This window comes from Entelurus aequoreus, linkage group LG14 (assembly GCF_033978785.1).
Source record: "Entelurus aequoreus isolate RoL-2023_Sb linkage group LG14, RoL_Eaeq_v1.1, whole genome shotgun sequence".
In the NCBI taxonomy this organism is placed as follows: domain Eukaryota; kingdom Metazoa; phylum Chordata; class Actinopteri; order Syngnathiformes; family Syngnathidae; genus Entelurus; species Entelurus aequoreus.
Genome location: NC_084744.1, coordinates 34,127,921 through 34,147,834, shown reverse-complemented (window position 1 = coordinate 34,147,834; position 19,914 = coordinate 34,127,921). Strand labels below are relative to the sequence as shown.

Sequence of the window (19,914 nt, the reverse complement as noted above, 5' to 3'; positions counted from 1 at the left end):
TGCTAAATTAGCTAACAAAGCTAGCATGCTGGCAGATAACAAAACATTTGAGCAAAAGGAGCCAAAAAAACCTAGCATGCTAACAGTGCTATGCTAACGATTTTTCCACTTTGGACACTGATGTTCTAAAGTAGGAACCGGTAGAGTGCCTGCTAAATTAGCTAACAAAGCTAGCATGCTGGCAGATAACAAAACATTTGAGCAAAAGGAGCTAAAAAAAACCTAGCATGCTAACAGTGCTATGCTAACGATTTTTCAACTTTGGACACTGATGTTCTAAAGTAGGAACCGGTAAAGTGCCTGCTAAATTAGCTAACAAAGCTAGCATGCTGGCAGATAACAGAACATTTGAGCAAAAGGAGCTAAATAAAAACTAGCATGCTAACAGTGCTATGCTAACGATTTTTCCACTTTGGACACTGATGTTCTAAAGTAGGAACCGGTAAAGTGCCTGCTAAATTAGCTAACAAAGCTAGCATGCTGGCAGATAACAAAACATTTGAGCAAAAGGAGCTAAAAAAAAATAGCATGCTAACAGTGCTATGCTAACGATTTTTCCACTTTGGACACTGATGTTCTAAAGTAGGAACCGGTAAAGTGCCTGCTAAATTAGCGAACAAAGCTAGCATGCTGGAAGATAACAAAACATTTGAGCAAAAGGAGCTAAAAAAAACTAGCATGCTAACAGTGCTATGCTAACGATTTTTCCACTTTGGACACTGATGTTCTAAAGTAGGAACCGGTAGAGTGCCTGCTAAATTAGCTAACAAAGCTAGCATGCTGGAAGATAACAAAACATTTGAGCAAAAGGAGCTAAAAAAAACCTAGCATGCTAACAGTGCTATGCTAACGATTTTTCCACTTTGGACACTGATGTCCTAAAGTAGGAACCGGTAGAGTGCCTGCTAAATTAGCTAACAAAGCTAGCATGCTGGCAGATAACAAAACATTTGAACAAAAGGAGCTAAAAAAAACTAGCATGCTAACAGTGCTATGCTAACAATTTTCCCACTTTGGACACTGATGTTCTAAAGTAAGAACCGGTAAAGTGCCTGCTAAATTAGCTAACAAAGCTAGCATGCTGGCAGATAACAAAACATTTGAGCAAAAGGAGCTAAAAAAAAACCTAGCATGCTAACAGTGCTATGCTAACGATTTTTCACTTTGGAGACTGATGTTCTAAAGTAGGAACCGGTAAAGTGCCTGCTAAATTAGCTAACAAAGCTAGCATGCCGGCAGATAACAAAACATTTGAGCAAAAGGAGCTAAAAAAAATTAGCATGCTAACAGTGCTAGGCTAACGATTTTCCCACTTTGGACACTGATGTTCTAAAGTAGGAACCGGTAGAGTGCCTGCTAAATTAGCTAACAAAGCTAGCATGCTGGCAGATAACAAAACAGTTGAGCAAAAGGAGCTAAAAAAAACCTAGCATGCTAACAGTGCTATGCTAACGATTTTTCCACTTTGGACACTGATGCTCTAAAGTAGGAACCCGTAGAGTGCCTGCTAAATTAGCTAACAAAGCTAGCATGCTGGCAGATAACAAAACATTTGAGCAAAAAGGAGCTAAAAAAAACTAGCATGCTAACAGTGCTATGCTAACGATTTTTACACTTTGGACGCTGATGTTCTAAAGTAGGAACCGGTAAAGTGCCTGCTAAATTAGCTAACAAAGCTAGCATGCTGGCAGATAACAAAACATTTGAGCAAAAGGAGCTAAAAAAAACTAGCATGCTAACAGTGCTATGCTAACGATTTTTCCACTTTGGACACTGAAGTTCTAAAGTAGGAACCGGTAAAGTGCCTGCTAAATTAGCTAACAAAGCTAGCATGCTGGCAGATAACAAAACATTTGAGCAAAAGGAGCTAAAAAAAAACCTAGCATGCTAACAGTGCTATGCTAACGATTTTTCCACTTTGGACACTGATGTTCTAAAGTAGGAACTGGTAGAGTGCCTGATAAATTAGCTAACAAAGCTAGCTTGCTGGAAGATAACAAAACATTTGAGCAAAAGGAAGTAAAAAAAACTAGCATGCTAACAGTGCTATGCTAACGATTTTTCCACTTTGGACACTGATGTCCTAAAGTAGGAACCGGTAGAGTGCCTGCTAAATTAGCTAACAAAGCTAGCATGCTGGCAGATAACAAAACATTTGAACAAAAGGAGCTAAAAAAAACTAGCATGCTAACAGTGCTATGCTAACAATTTTCCCACTTTGGACACTGATGTTCTAAAGTAGGAACCGGTAAAGTGCCTGCTAAATTAGCTAACAAAGCTAGCATGCTGGCAGATAACAAAACATTTGAGCAAAAGGAGCTAAAAAAAAACCTAGCATGCTAACAGTGCTATGCTAACGATTTTTCACTTTAGAGACTGATGTTCTAAAGTAGGAACCGGTAAAGTGCCTGCTAAATTAGCTAACAAAGCTAGCATGCCGGCAGATAACAAAACATTTGAGCAAAAGGAGCTAAAAAAAATTAGCATGCTAACAGTGCTAGGCTAACGATTTTCCCACTTTGGACACTGATGTTCTAAAGTAGGAACCGGTAGAGTGCCTGCTAAATTAGCTAACAAAGCTAGCATGCTGGCAGATAACAAAACAGTTGAGCAAAAGGAGCTAAAAAAAACTTAGCATGCTAACAGTGCTATGCTAACGATTTTTCCACTTTGGACACTGATGCTCTAAAGTAGGAACCCGTAGAGTGCCTGCTAAATTAGCTAACAAAGCTAGCATGCTGGCAGATAACAAAACATTTGAGCAAAAAGGAGCTAAAAAAAACTAGCATGCTAACAGTGCTATGCTAACGATTTTTACACTTTGGACGCTGATGTTCTAAAGTAGGAACTGGTAAAGTGCCTGCTAAATTAGCTAACAAAGCTAGCATGCTGGCAGATAACAAAACATTTGAGCAAAAGGAGCTAAAAAAAACTAGCATGCTAACAGTGCTATGCTAACGATTTTTCCACTTTGGACACTGATGTTCTAAAGTACGAACCGGTAAAGTGCCTGCTAAATTAGCTAACAAAGCTAGCATGCTGGCAGATAACAAAACATTTGAGCAAAAGGAGCTAAAAAAAAACCTAGCATGCTAACAGTGCTATGCTAACGATTTTTCCACTTTGGACACTGATGTTCTAAAGTAGGAACTGGTAGAGTGCCTGATAAATTAGCTAACAAAGCTAGCTTGCTGGAAGATAACAAAACATTTGAGCAAAAGGAAGTAAAAAAAACTAGCATGCTAACAGTGCTATGCTAACGATTTTTCCACTTTGGACACTGATGTTCTAAAGTAGGAACCGGTAGAGTGCCTGCTAAATTAGCTAACAAAGCTAGCATGCTGGCAGATAACAAAACATTTGAGCAAAAGGAGCTAAAAAAACCTAGCATGCTAACAGTGCTATGCTAACGATTTTTCCACTTTGGACACTGATGTTCTAAAGTAGGAACCGGTAGAGTGCCTGCTAAATTAGCTAACAAAGCTAGCATGCTGGCAGATAACAAAACATTTGAGCAAAAGGAGCTAAAAAAAACCTAGCATGCTAACAGTGCTATGCTAACGATTTTTCAACTTTGGACACTGATGTTCTAAAGTAGGAACCGGTAAAGTGCCTGCTAAATTAGCTAACAAAGCTAGCATGCTGGCAGATAACAAAACATTTGAGCAAAAGGAGCTAAATAAAAACTAGCATGCTAACAGTGCTATGCTAACGATTTTTCCACTTTGGACACTGATGTTCTAAAGTAGGAACCGGTAAAGTGCCTGCTAAATTAGCTAACAAAGCTAGCATGCTGGCAGATAACAAAACATTTGAGCAAAAGGAGCTAAAAAAAATTACCATGCTAACAGTGCTATGCTAACGATTTTTCCACTTTGGACACTGATGTTCTAAAGTAGGAACCGGTAGAGTGCCTGCTAAATTAGCTAACAAAGCTAGCATGCTGGAAGATAACAAAACATTTGAGCAAAAGGAGCTAAAAAAAACCTAGCATGCTAACAGTGCTATGCTAACGATTTTTCCACTTTGGACACTGATGTCCTAAAGTAGGAACCCGTAGAGTGCCTGCTAAATTAGCTAACAAAGCTAGCATGCTGGCAGATAACAAAACAGTTGAGCAAAAGGAGCTAAAAAAAACTAGCATGCTAACAGTGCTAGGCTAACGATTTTTCCACTTTGGACACTGATGTTCTAAAGTAGGAACCGGTAGAGTGCCTGCTAAATTAGCTTACAAAGCTAGCATGCTGGCAGATAACAAAACAGTTGAGCAAAAGGAGCTAAAAAAACCTAGTATGCTAACAGTGCTATGCTAACGATTTTTCCACTTTGGACACTGATGTTCTAAAGTAGGAACCGGTAGAGTGCCTGCTAAATTAGCTAACAAAGCTAGCATGCTGGAAGATAACAAAACATTTGAGCAAAAGGAGCTAAAAAAAACTAGCATGCTAACAGTGCTATGCTAACGATTTTTCCACTTTGGACACTGATGTTTTAAAGTAGGAACCGGTAAAGTGCCTGCTAAATTAGCGAACAAAGTTAGTATGCTGGAAGATAACAAAACATTTGAGCAAAAGGAGCTAAAAAAAACTAGCATGCTAACAGTGCTAGGCTAACGATTTTTCCACTTTGGACACTGATGTTCTAAAGTAGGAACCGGTAGAGTGCCTGCTAAATTAGCTAACAAAGCTAGCATGCTGGCAGATAACAAAACATTTGAGCAAAAGGAGCTAAAAAAAACCCTAGCATGCTAACAGTGCTATGCTAACGATTTTTCCACTTTGGACACTGATGTTCTAAAGTAGGAACCGGTAGAGTGCCTGCTAAATTAGCTAACAAAGCTAGCATACTGGCAGATAACAAAACATTTGAGCAAAAGGAGCTAAAAAAAACTAGCATGCTAACAGTGCTAGGCTAACGATTTTTCCACTTTGGACACTGATGTTCTAAAGTAGGAACCGGTAGAGTGCCTGCTAAATTAGCTAACAAAGCTAGCATGCTGGCAGATAACAAAACAGTTGAGCAAAAGGAGCTAAAAAAAACTTATTATGCTAACAGTGCTAAGCTAACGATTTTTCCAATTTGGACACTGATGTTCTAAAGTAGGAACCCGTAGAGTGCCTGCTAAATTAGCTAACAAAGCTAGCATGCTGGCAGATAACAAAACATTTGAGCAAAAAGGAGCTAAAAAAACCTAGCATGCTAACAGTGCTATGCTAACGATTTTTACACTTTGGACGCTGATGTTCTAAAGTAGGAACCGGTAAAGTGCCTGCTAAATTAGCTAACAAAGCTAGCATGCCGGCAGATAACAAAACATTTGAGCAAAAGGAGCTGAAAAATCCTAGCATGCTAACAGTGCTATGCTAATGATTTTTCCACTTTGGACACTGATGTTCTAAAGTAGGAACCTGTAAAGTGCCTGCTAAATTAGCTAAAAAAGCTAGCATGCTGGCAGATAACAAAACATTTGAGCAAAAGGAGCTAAAAAAAACCTAGCATGCTAACTGTGCTATGCTAACGATTTTTCACTTTGGAGACTGCTGTGCTAAAGTAGGAGCAGTCAAAGTATTGAACTGAGTTGTTAAATTGGTTTAAAATCAAGTTTAAAAGTAAAAAAAATGCTCCTAATTGGTTGTCAAATGTTCCCTAAACGCCACATCGGCACTGAAGTCGATTATGTATCATTTTCACCTCAAGTGTCTACTTACTTAGTAACGCACACATGCTTTTATTGTTGTAAGACAAGCGCTCCCGGAAGCACCGCGAGCAGCAACTTCCGCCCTGCCTGCCGCTCACACGTCGGGGCTCCCACTCTCCCACTCCCACATTCCGCGGACGTCGTGGATCCACACCGCGGACATGTTCATGTTCTCCCCGCGGACGGCAGCGCTGCGGCGGCGCCTCAAGAGCCGTGATTGACCCGGTAAGTGGAGCCCGCCTTGTCGATACGGTCATATCGATCATGACCGTCATCATTATCATCATCATCATCAACGCGCTGCAGCTGCCGGGGTCGATACTGCCTGGGATCACCTGGACGTGATAGTGATGATGATGTGGGACAGCACAGCTGGATGCAATGATACCGCTGCTGATGCAGGAATATCAGTGATAACAGAACCGATTAGAGGATATCATAGACGATACAGTGATGTCAGAGGCGACACGGGGATATCGGACACCATACAGTGATAACAGTCTATACGTGGAGAACAGAGACGATACAGGGATATCAGAGATGATACGGGGACATCAAAGACGATACAGTGATAACAGTCTATACGTGGAGAACAGATACGATACAGGGACATCAGAGATGATACGGGGATATCAGAGACGATACAGTGATAACAGCCAATAAGGGGATATCAGAGGCGATACAGGGAACATATCAAAGACGATACGGTGATATCAGCGATGGTACAGAAATATCATAGACGATAAGGGGATACCAGAGAGGATGCCATGTTAACATACGATACAGGGATATCAGGGACGATACAGGGATATCAGAGAAGATACAGTGATAACAGCCGATAAGGGGATATCAGAGGCAATACAGGGAGGATATCAAAGACGATATGGGGATATCAGAAACGATACAGTGACAACAGTCTATACGTGGATAACAGAGATGATACAGGGATATCAGAGACGATACGGGGATATTGGAGACGATACAGTGATATTAGCCAATAAGGGGATATCAGAGGCAATACAGGAGGCATATCAAAGACGATACAGGGATATCAGCGATGATACAGGGATATCATTGACGATAAGGGGATACCAGAGACGATGCAGTGTTAACATACGATACAGGGATATCAGGGACGATACAGGGATATCAGAGATGATACAGTGACAACAGCGATACAGTATATCAGAGACGATACGGGAATATCAGAAACGATACAGGGAGCTTATCAGAGACGATACGGGATATCAGCAATGATACAGGGATATCATAGACGATAAGGGGATACCAGAGACGATGCCATGTTAACATACAATTCAGGGATATCAGGGACGATACAGGGATATCAGAGGTGATACAGTGATAACAGCCGATACGGTATATCAGAGACGATACAGGAATATCAGAAACGATATGGGGATATCAGAGACGATACACTGATAACAGCTGCTACGGGATATCAGAGACGATACAGTGATATCAGAGACGATAAAATGATAACAGGGATATCAAAAACAATACGGTGGTATCATACACGATACGGGGATATCAGAGACGATACAGAGATATCAGAGACGATACAGAGATATCAGACAACAATGCAGGAATATCAGAGACGATACGGATATATCAGAGATGATACAGTGATATTATATTGTGTTTTGACAGCACATTACTGTAAATAAAAGTTATTTGACAGGAAGTAGGAACACTTCTTCTTGCGTCAAACAAACAAAGAACAAAAGCTATTCCCAGCCCCTTCCTGCTCAGGCCCTGAGAAGAACTTGAGGCTGGCAGACATCAGACCGTGGGAGTTCAGCTTGCCGTTGTTGTTTTGGTGAGAGAGAGATTGTTCTTATGTCACATGGACCACTCACATGGATTGTTGCCATGGCAACGTGTCCTTGGTGACCACACCTCCTTCCTTGTGTCACAACTGTCCTTTTAGTTCATAGTAACTTTTATATAGCGCCCTTTTTCTAGAGACCCACCACATTGTCGGGCCACTCCTCACACACACCTGCTGACAACAAGTATATATATATATATATATATATATATATATATATATATATACATATATATATATATATATATATATATATATATATATATATATATATATATATATATATATATATATATATATATATATATATATATATACCATGAAAGTGTGTACTACCATGAAAGTGTGTACTACCATGAAAGTGTGTATTACCATGAAAGTGTGTACTACCATGAAAGCGTGTACTACCATGAAAGTGTGTATTACCATGAAAGTGTGTATTACCATGAAAGTGTGTACTACCTTGAAAGTGTGTACTACCATGAAAGTGTGTATTACCATGAAAGTGTGTACTACCATGACAGTGTGTACTACCATGAAAGTGTGTACTACCATGAAAGTGTGTTTTACCATGAAAGTGTGTACTACCATGAAAGTGTGTACTACCATGAAAGAGTGTACTACCATGAAAGTGTGTACTACCATGAAAGTGTGTACTACCATGAAAGTGTGTATTACCATGAAAGTTTGTTTTACAATGAATTTGTGTACTACCATGAAAGAGTGTACTACCATGAAAGTGTGTACTACCATGCAAGTGTGTAGTACCATGAAAGTGTGTACTACCATGAAAGTGTGTATTACCATGAAAGTGTGTACTACCATGAAAGTGTGTTTTACCATGAAAGTGTGTACTACCATGAAAGTGTGTACTACCATGAAAGTGTGTACTACCATGAAAGAGTGTACTACCATGAAAGTGTGTATTACCATGAAAGAGTGTACTACCATGAAAGTGTGTACTACCATGAAAGAGTGTACTATAATGAAAGTGTGTATTACCATGAAAGTGTGTATTACCATGAAAGTGTGTACTACCATGAAAGAGTGTACTACCATGAAAGTGTGTATTACCATGAAAGTGTGTACTACCATGAAAGTGTGTACTACTATGAAAGTGTGTACTACCATGAAAGTGTGTACTACCATGAAAGTGTGTACTACCATGAGTATATCAGAGTGTACTGTATACTATGTACTGTATACTCTGTACTGGATACTGTGTACTGTATACTGTGTACTATATAATGTATACTGTCTACTGTATACTGTGTATTGTGTACTGTGTACTGTAAACTGTGTGTACTCTATGCTGTGTACTGTATACTGTGTACTGTGTACTGTATACTGTACACTGTATACTATGTACTGTATACTCTGTACTGGATACTGTGTTCTGTATACTGTGTACTGTGTACTGGATACAGTTTACTGTGTACTGTGTACTGTACACTGTATACTGTGTACTGTATACTGTGTACTGTGTACTGTATACTGTACACTGTATACTATGTACTGTATACTCTGTACTGGATACTGTGTTCTGTATACTGTGTACTGTGTACTGGATACAGTTTACTGTGTACTGTGTACTGTACACTGTATACTGTGTACTGTATACTATACACTGGATACTGTGTACTTTGTACTGTGTACTGTTTTCTGTGTACTCTATACTGTGTACTGTGTACTGTATGTTGTTGTTAGCTAATTTTGCACCTCAGAGTCATACAACTTGGCACTTGCCAACTGTTAGCATTCTAATGTTAGCATCTATAAAAGGAGTAAAAGATCAAATACAGTATTTGTATTTTGTAGTCCTGTGCTTTTTGAAGTACAAGTTAGAAGGAAAGGTGAGGTAATTGCTGCAGTATTCACTGAAGAAGTAGGGCAGTCTGGTCACTTGGAATCACTGCAAGCAGACGAGACGAGCTAACGAGGGAGAGAGCGAGGGCTTCCCCCTTTTGTCAGCCAGCTCTGGTGGTGGTAGCCACTCACCCGGGAGAGATGAGGTGGTAGCCACTCACCCGGGAGAGATGAGGTGGTAGCCACTCACCCGGGAGAGATGAGGTGGAAGCCTCACCCGGGAGAGATGAGGTGGTAGCCACTCACCCGGGAGAGATGAGGTGGTAGCCACTCACCTGGGAGAGATGAGGTGGTAGCCACTCACCCGGGAGAGATGAGGTGGTAGCCACTCACCCGGGAGAGATGAGGTGGTAGCCACTCACCCAGGAGAGATGAGGTGGTAGCCTCACCCAGGAGAGATGAGGTGGTAGCCCCTCACCTGGGAGAGATGAGGTGGTAGCCTTACCCGGGAGAGATGAGGTGGTAGCCTCACCCGGGAGAGATGAGGTGGTAGCCACTCACCCGGGAGAGATGAGGTGGTAGCCACTCACCCGGGAGAGATGAGGTGGTAGCCACTCACCCGGGAGAGATGAGGTGGTAGCCTCACCCGGGAGAGATGAGGTGGTAGCCTCACCCGGGAGAGATGAGGTGGTAGCCTCACCCAGGAGAGATGAGGTGGTAGCCACTCACCCGGGAGAGATGAGGTGGTAGCCTCACCCGCGAGAGATGAGGTGGTAGCCACTCACCCGGGAGAGATGAGGTGGTAGCCACTCACCCGGGAGAGATGAGGTGGTAGCCACTCACCCGGGAGAGATGAGGTGGTAGCCACTCACCCGGGAGAGATGAGGTGGTAGCCACTCACCCGGGAGAGATGAGGTGGTAGCCACTCACCCAGGAGAGATGAGGTGGTAGCCTCACCCAGGAGAGATGAGGTGGTAGCCCCTCACCTGGGAGAGATGAGTTGGTAGCCTTACCCGGGAGAGATGAGGTGGTAGCCTCACCCGGGAGAGATGAGGTGGTAGCCACTCACCCGGGAGAGATGAGGTGGTAGCCACTCACCCGGGAGAGATGAGGTGGTAGCCACTCACCCGGGAGAGATGAGGTGGTAGCCTCACCCGGGAGAGATGAGGTGGTAGCCTCACCCAGGAGAGATGAGGTGGTAGCCTCACCCAGGAGAGATGAGGTGGTAGCCACTCACCCGGGAGAGATGAGGTGGTAGCCACTCACCCGGGAGAGATGAGGTGGTAGCCTCACCCGGGAGAGATGAGGTGGTAGCCTCACCCGGGAGAGATGAGGTGGTAGCCTCACCCAGGAGAGATGAGGTGGTAGCCACTCACCCGGGAGAGATGAGGTGGTAGCCTCACCCGCGAGAGATGAGTTGGTAGCCACTCACCCGGGAGAGATGAGGTGGTAGCCCCTCAACCGGGAGAGATGAGGTTGTAGCCACTCACCCGGGAGAGATGAGGTGGTAGCCACTCACCCGGGAGAGATGAGGTGGTAGCCACTCACCCGGGAGAGATGAGGTGGTAGCCACTCACCCGGGAGAGATGAGGTGGTAGCCACTCACCCGGGAGAGATGAGGAGTCTTTTGTTTTGAAGAGCTTCCTGTCACCAGGTGTGGGAATGAAAAGAGGACAATCAGGACAAAGTCTTGTTAGCGTGTTAAAATGCTAACATTTGTTTTGAAGCTATTTCTGCAGGTCATATAATTTGGCACTTGACGTATGCTAACTGTTAGCATTATAATGTTATCATGCTAGCTTTTCCTCCCCTCATTTTACATCCTAGAGTCATATTTTTTGTTACTTAATGCTCTCCAGCTAGCACGCTATCTGTTAGCATTTCAGTTCAGCCCTGGATTTTCAACATCATTCATAGCATTTTAACACGCTAACACTAGCATGACAAAAACATTTTTTAGCTATTTTTGCTGGTCATATAATTTGGTAGTTGGCATACGCTAACTGTTAGCATGATAATGTAAAGGTGCTAGCCCCCCCCCCCCCCCCCACCCCCTCATTTTACATCCTAGGAGTCATAATTTTTGTTCCTTAATGCTCTCCAGCGATGTTAGCATTTCAGTTCAGCCCTGGATTTTAACATCATTCCATCCATCCATTTTCTTCCGCTTATCCGAGGTGGGGTCGCGGGGGCAGCAGCCTAAGCAGGGAAGCCCAGACTTCCCTCTCCCCAGCCACTTGGTCCAGCTCCTCCCGGGGGATCCCGAGGCGTTCCCAGGCCAGCCGGGAGACATAGTCTTCCCAACGTGTCCTGGGTCTTCCCCTTGGCCTCCTGCCAGTCGGACGTGCCCCAAATACCTCCCTAGGGAGGCGTTCGGGTGGCATCCTGACCAGATGCCCGAACCACCTCATCTGGCTCCTCTCCATGTGGAGGAGCAGCGGCTTTACTTTGAGCTCCTCCCGGATGGCAGAGCTTCTCACCCTATCTCTAAGGGAGAGACCCGCCACCCAGCGGAGGAAACTCATTTGGGCCGCTTGTACCCGGGATCTTGTCCTTTCGGTCATAACCCAAAGACCATGACCGTAGGTGAGGATGGGAACGTAGATCGACCCGTAAATTGAGCGCTTTGCCTTGCGGCTCAGCTCCTCCTTCCCCACAACGGATCGATACAGCGTCCACATTACTGAAGACGCCGCACCGATCCGCCTGTCGATCTCACGATCCACTCTTCCGTCACTTGTGAACAAGACTCCTAGGTACTTGAACTCCTCCACCTGGGGCAAGATCTCTCCCCAACCCGGAGATGGCACTCCACCCTTTCCCGGGCGAGAACCATGGACTCGGACTTGGAGGTGCTGATTCTCATCCCAGTCGCTTCACACTTTGCTGCGAACCGATCCAGCGAGAGCTGAAGATCCTGGCCATTTGAAGCCATCAGGACCACATCTTCTGCAAAAAGCAGAGACCTAATCCTGCAGCCACCAAACCAGATCCCCTCAACGCCTTGACTGCGCCTATAAAATTCTGTCCATAAAAGTTCTGAACAGAATGGGTGACAAAGGGCAGCCTTGGCGGAGTCCAACCCTCACTGGAAACGTGTCCGACTTACTGCCGGCAATGCGGACCAAGCTCTGGCACTGATCATACAGGGAGCGGACCGCCACAATCAGACAGTCCGATACCCAATACTCTCTGAGCACTCTCCACAGGACTTCCCGGGGGACATGGTCAAATGCCTTCTCCAAGTCCACAAAGCTCATGTAGACTGGTTGGGCAAACTCCCATGCACCCTCAAGGACCCTGCCGAGAGTGTAGAGCTGGTCTACCGTTCCACGACCAGCACCAAAACCCCACTGTTCCTCCTGGATCCGACGTTCGACTATCCGGCGTAGCCTCCTCTCCAGTACACCTGAATAGACCTTACCGGGAAGGCTGAGGAGTGTGATCTCACCATAGTTGGAACACACCCTCCAGTTCTCCTTCTTAAAGAGAGGAACCACTACCCCGGTCTGCCAATCCAGAGGTACCGCCCCCGATGTCCACGCGATGTTGCAGAGAACTACCTCAGCAACCTCAGCCCCAGAAATAGGAGAGCTTATTACAGATTCCCCAGGCACTGCTTCCTCATAGGAAGATGTGTTGGTGGGATTGAGGAGGTCTTTGAAATATTCCCTCCTCCGAGCCACAACAGCCGCAGTAGAGGTCAGCAGCACACCATCCTCACCATATACGGTGTTGACAGTGCACTTCGAAGCCGTCCGGAAGTCGTTTTCCATGGCTCCCCCAAACTCCTCCCATGTCCGAGTTTTTGCCTCCGCGACCGCTGAAGCCGCACTTCGCTTGGCCTGTCGGTACCTGTCCGCTGCCTCTGGAGTCCCATGAGCCAAAAGGACCCGATATGACTCTTTCTTCAGCTTGATGGCATCCCTCACTGCTGGTGTCCACCAGCGGGTTCTGGGATTACCGCCACGACAGCCAACCACCTTGCGGCCACAGGTCCAATCAGCCACCTGGACAATAGAGGCACGGAACATGGTCCACTCGGACTCAATATCCAGTGCCTCCCTCATGACATGTTCAAAGTTTTTCCGGAGGTGGGAATTGAAACTCTCTCTGACAGGAGACTCTGCTAGACGTTCCCAGCAGACCCTCACAATGCGTTTGGGCCTGCCAGGTCTGTCCGGCATACTCCCCCATCATCGGAGCCAGCTCACCACCAGGTGGTGATCGGTAGAAAGCTCTGCCCCGAGTGTCCAAACATGAGGCCGCAAATCCGATGACACAACTACAAAGTCAATCATGGAACTGCGGCCTAGGGTGTCCTGGTGCCAAGTGCACATATGGACACCCTTATGTTGGAACATGGTGTTTGTTATGGACAATCCGAGACAAGCACAAAAGTCCAATAACAAAGCACCACTCGGGTTTAGATCCGGGCGGCCATTCTTCCCAATCACGCCTCTCCAGGTTTCACTGTCGTTGCCAACATGAGCGTTGACGTCCCCCAGCAGAACAAGGGAATCACCCGGGGGAGCACTCTCCAGTACTCCCTCGAGTATATCCAAAAAGAGTGGGTACTCTGAGCTGCTGTTTGGTGCATAAGCACAAACAACAGTCAGGACCCGTCCCCCCACCCGAAGGCGGAGGGAAGTTACCCTCTCGTCTACTGGGTTAAAGTCCAACGTGCAGGCTTTGAGCCGGGGGGAAACAAGAATTTCCACCCCAGCCCGTCGCCTCTCGTTGCCTGCAACGCCAGAGTGGAAAAGAGTCCAGTCCTTCTCGAGAGAACTGGTTCCAGAGCCCTTGCTGAGCGTCGAAGTGAGTCCGACTATATCTGGCCGGAACTTCCCCACCTCGCGCACCAGCTCAGGCTCCTTCCCCCCCAGCGAGGTGACGTTCCACGTCCCAAGAGCTAGCTTATGTAGCCGAGGATTGGACCGCCAAGTGCCCTGCCTCCGGCTGCCGCCCAGCTCACACTGCACCCGACCTCTATGGACACTGCTCTGGGTGGTGACCCCATTGGAGGGGGGACCCACGTTGCCTCTTCGGGCTGAGCCCGGCCGGGCCCCATGGGGACAGGCCCGGCCACCAGGCGCTCCCCATCGTGCCCCACCTCCGCGCCTTGCTCCAGAGGGGAGCCCCGGTGACCCGCGTCCGGGTGAGGGAAATCTAGGTCCTCGAGTTGTAGTCTTCATAAAGGTCTTTGAGCTGCTCTTTGTCTGATCCCTCACCTAGGACCTGTTTGTCTTGGGAGACCCTACCAGGGGACATAGAATCCCCCGGACAACGTAGCTCCTAGGATCATTGGGACACGCAAACTCCTCTAACCCTAACCCTTTTTTTTGCGTTCCTACGCTAAACAAACATTTTGTGGGAGAGCCTTGTCATGGGAAGTCAGACCCGCGGTGTGAAGTCCATCAGGACTAAGAATCTAGGAGACTATAGAGGTGTCAAGATCTGATTCACACGTGTCCGGTCATTTGGGTCCCGAGTCCTTCACACATCCCACCGCTGAGCTGTCACGGACAAGCGCTAACTCACATCTCCGTGCACAAGATGGAGCGAGCGGGCGAGCGAGAGAGAGAGAGAGAGCTGTGCCCACGCACGTGTTCCTCCTCAGCGATGAAGACGAGGATGAATGAGTCTGTGGGCGAGAAGAAGAAAAGGACAAACAGGAAAAAAAAAGAACACTTTTGCTGATTAAGGGTCTAAAAAAAAAAAAGTATTAATCATTCATAAATGGTGAATTTTACCCATAATGCTTTGCAGGAGAATCACATGGGTGTCATTGAGGTGTCATTCACCTTAAAGGTCAAGTTTTATTTTGAAGTTCCCTAAGCACACTATGGACTTATATGACCCATTACGCAAAAAGACCAACACCGAAAGTCAACATGACAACCTTCCTGCTAACTCAACATGTCCAAGCACTGTGCATATTTTACATTACACTTATGTAAATACACTGCAAAGCATGATGGGTAATGTTTGTTGTCATGGTGTGATAGTTTGTTGTCATGGTGTGATAGTTTGTTGTCATGGTGTGATAGTTTGTTGTAATTGTGTGAGTTTGTTGTCATTTTGTGATAGTTTGTTGTCATGGTGTGATAGTTGGTTGTCATTGTGTGATAGTTTGTTGTCATGGTGTGATAGTTTGTTGTCATGGTGTGATAGTTTGTTGTCATTGTGTGATAGTTTGTTGTCATGGTGTGATAGTTTGTTGTTATGGTGTGATAGTTTGTTGTCATGGTGTGATAGTTTGTTGTGATTGTGTGATAGTTTGTTGTCATGGTGTGATAGTGTGTTGTAATTGTGTGAGTTTGTTGTCATTTTGTGATAGTTTGTTGTCATTGTGTAATAGTTTGTTGTCATTGTGTGATAGTTTGTTGTCATTGTGTGATAGTTTGTTGTCATTGTGTGATAGTTTGTTGTCATGGTGTGATAGTTTGTTGTCATGGTGTGATAGTTTGTTGTAATTGTGTGAGTTTGTTGTCATTTTGTGATAGTTTGTTGTCATGGTGTGATAGTTGGTTGTCATTGTGTGATAGTTTGTTGTCATGGTGTGATAGTTTATTGTCATGGTGTGATAGTTTGTTGTCATTGTGTGATAGTTTGTTGTCATGGTGTGATAGTTTGTTGTTATGGTGTGATAGTTTGTTGTCATTGTGTGATAGTTTGTTGTGATTGTGTGATAGTTTGTTGTCATGGTGTGATAGTGTGTTGTAATTGTGCGAGTTTGTTGTCATTTTGTGATAGTTTGTTGTCATTGTGTAATAGTTTGTTGTCATTGTGTGATAGTTTGTTGTCATTGTGTGATAGTTTGTTGTCATTGTGTGATAGTTTGTTGTCATGGTGTGATAGTTGTTGTAATTGTGTGATAGTTTGTTGTCATGGTGTGATAGTTGGTTGTCAGGTGTGATAGTTTGTTGTCATGGTGTGATAGTTTGTTGTCATTGTGTGATAGTTTGTTGTCATGGTGTGATAGTTTGTTGTGATTGTGTGATAGTTTGTTGTCATGGTGTGATAGTTTGTTGTCAGGTGTGATAGTTTGTTGTCATGGTGTGATAGTTTGTTGTCATTGTGTGATAGTTTGTTGTCATGGTGTGATAGTTTGTTGTGATTGTGTGATAGTTTGTTGTCATGGTGTGATAGTTTGTTGTCATGGTGTGATAGTTGGTTGTCAGGTGTGATAGTTTGTTGTCATGGTGTGATAGTTTGTTGTCATTATGTGATAGTTTGTTGTCATGGTGTGATAGTTTGTTGTCATGGTGTGATAGTTTGTTGTCATGGTGTGATAGTTGGTTGTCAGGTGTGATAGTTTGTTGTCATGGTGTGATAGTTTGTTGTTATTGTGTGATAGTTTGTTGTCATGGTGTGATAGTTTGTTGTGATTGTGTGATAGTTTCTTGTCATTGTGTGATAGATTGTTGTCATGGTGTGATAGTTTGTTGTCATTGTGTGATAGTTTGTTGTCATGGTGTGATAGTTGGTTGTCATTGTGTGATAGTTTGTTGTCATTGTGTGATAGTTTGTTGTCATGGTGTGATAGTTTGTTGTCATTGTGTGATAGTTTTGTCATTGTGTGATAGTTTGTTGTCATTGACTGATAGTTTGTTGTCATTGTGTGATAGTTTATTGTCGTTGTGTGATAGTTTGTGGTCGTGGTGTGAGAGTTTGTTGTCATTGTGTGATAGTTTGTTGTGATTGTGTGATGTTTGTTGTCATGGTCTGATAGTTTGTTTGGTGTAATTGTGTGAGTTTGTTGTCATTTTGTGATAGTTTGTTGTCATGGTGTGATAGTTTGTTGTCATGGTGTGATAGTTTGTTGTCATTGTGTGATAGTTTGTTGTCATGGTGTGATAGTTTGTTGTCATTGTGTGATAGTTTGTCGTCATTGTGTGTTAGCTTGTTGTCATTGTGTGATAGTTTGTTGTCATGGTGTGATAGTTTGTTGTCATGGTGTGATAGTTTGTTGTCATGGTGTGATAGTTTGTTGTCATTGTGTGATAGTTTGTTGTCATGGTGTGATAGTTTGTTGTCATTGTGTGATAGTTTGTCGTCATTGTGTGTTAGCTTGTTGTCATTGTGTGATAGTTTGTTGTCATGGTGTGATAGTTTGTTGTCATGGTGTGATAGTTTGTTGTCATGGTGTGATAGTTTGTTGTCATTGTGTGATAGTTTGTTGTCATTGTGTGATAGTTTGTTGTCATTGTGTGATAGTTTGTTGTCATGGTGTGATAGTTTGTTGTCATTGTGTGAGTTTGTTGTCATGGTGTGATAGTTTGTTGTCATTGTGTGATAGTTTGTTGTCATTGTGTGATAGTTTGTTGTCATGGTGTGATAATTTGTTGTCATGGTGTGATAGTTTGTTGTTATGGTGTGATAGTTTGTTGTCATTGTGTGATAGTTTGTTGTCATGGTGTGATAATTTTTTGTCATGGTGTGATAGTTTGTTGTGATTGTGTGATAGTTTGTTGTGATTGTGTGATAGTTTGTTGTCATTGTGTGATAGTTTGTTGTCATGGTGTGATAGTTTGTTGTCATGGTGTGATAGTTTTTTGTTATGGTGTGATAGTTTGTTGTCGTGGTGTGATAGTTTGTCGTCATTGTGTGATAGTTTGTTGTGATTGTGTGTTAGTTTGTTGTCATGGTGTGATAGTTTGTTGTAATTGTGTGAGTTTGTTGTCATTTTGTGATAGTTTGTTGTAATTGTGTGAGTTTGTTGTCATTTTGTGATAGTTTGTTGTCATTGTGTGATAGTTTATTGTCATTGTGTGATAGTTTGTTGTCATGGTGTGATAGTTTGTTGTCATTGTGTGATAGTTTTTTTGTCATGGTGTGATAGTTTGTTGTCATTGTGTGAGAGTTTTGGCATTGTGTGAGAGTTTGTTGTCATTGATTGATAGTTTGTTGTCATGGTGTGATAGTTTGTTGTGATTGTGTGATAGTTTGTTGTCATGGTTTGATAGTTTGTTGTCATTGTGTGATAGTTTGTTGTGATTGTGTGATAGTTTGTTGTCATGGTGTGATAGTTTGTCGTCATGGTGTGATAGTTTGTTGTCATGGTGTGATAGTTTGTTGTCATTGTGTGATAGTTTGTTGTGATTGTGTGATAGTTTGTTGTCATTGTGTGATAGTTTTTTTGTCATGGTGTGATAGTTTGTTGTCATTGTGTGATAGTTTTGGCATTGTGTGAGAGTTTGTTGTCATTGAGTGATAGTTTGTTTTCACTGTGTAATAGTTTATTGTCGTTGTGTGATAGTGTTTTGTCGTGGTGTGAGAGTTTGTTGTCATTGTGTGATAGTTTGTTGTGATTGTGTGATAGTTTGTTGTCATCGTGTGATAGTTTGTTGTAATTGTGTGAGTTTGTTGTGATTGTGTGATAGTTTGTTGTCATTGTGTGATAGTTTGTTGTAATTGTGTGAGTTTGTTGCCATGGTGTGATAGTTTGTTGTGATTGTGTGATAGTTTTTTGTCATTGTGTGATAGTTTGTTGTCATTGTGTGATAGTTTGTTGTCATGGTGTGATAGTTTGTTGTCATTGTGTGAGTTTGTTGTCATGGTGTGATAGTTTGTTGTCATTGTGGCATAGTTTGTTGTCATGGTGTGATAGTTTGTTGTCATGGTGTGATAGTTTGTTGTTATGGTGTGATAGTTTGTTGTCATTGTGTGATAGTTTGTTGTCATGGTGTGATAATTTTTTGTCATGGTGTGATAGTTTGTTGTGATTGTGTGATAGGTTGTTGTGATTGTGTTATAGTTTGTTGTCATTGTGTGATAGTTTGTTGTCATGGTGTGATAGTTTGTTTTCATGGTGTGATAGTTTGTTGTCATGGTGTGATAGTTTGTTGTCGTGGTGTGATAGTTTGTCGTCATTGTGTGATAGTTTGTGGTGATTGTGTAATAGTTTGTTGTCATGGTGTGATAGTTTGTTGTAATTGTGTGAGTTTGTTGTCATTTTGTGATAGTTTGTTGTAATTGTGTGAGTTTGTTGTCATTTTGTGATAGTTTGTTGTCATTGTGTGATAGTTTATTGTCATTGTGTGATAGTTTGTTGTCATGGTGTGATACTTTGTTGTCATTGTGTGATAGTTTTTTTGTCATGGTGTGATAGTTTGTTGTAATTGTGTGATAGTTTTGGCATTGTGTGAGAGTTTGTTGTCATTGATTGATAGTTTGTTGTCATGGTGTGATAGTTTGTTGTGATTGTGTGATAGTTTGTTGTCATGGTGTGATAGTTTGTTGTCATTGTGTGATAGTTTGTTGTGATTGTGTGATAGTTTGTTGTCATGGTGTGATAGTTTCTTGTCATTGTGTGATAGTTTGTTGTCATGGTGTGATAGTTTGTCGTCATGGTGTGATAGTTTGTTGTCATGGTGTGATAGTTTGTTGTCATTGTGTGATAGTTTGTTGTGATTGTGTGATAGTTTGTGGTCATTGTGTGATAGTTTTTTTGTCATGGTGTGATAGTTTGTTGTCATTGTGTGATAGTTTTGGCATTGTGTGAGAGTTTGTTGTCATTGAGTGATAGTTTGTTTTCACTGTGTAATAGTTTATTGTC

The 19,914-nt window shown here is 43.2% G+C and overlaps 1 protein-coding gene across 1 annotated transcript in view; it reads left to right on the top strand.

The window, feature by feature from the left end:
- The first annotated feature begins 5,793 nt into the window (after positions 1 to 5,793).
- The window catches only part of dlgap1a (discs, large (Drosophila) homolog-associated protein 1a), a 102,178-nt gene continuing 88,057 nt past the window's right edge, over positions 5,794 to 19,914 (top strand). Inside the window, 1 exon segment of the mRNA XM_062069690.1 lies at positions 5,794 to 5,923. The gene's annotated coding sequence lies outside the window, so the exon portion shown is untranslated.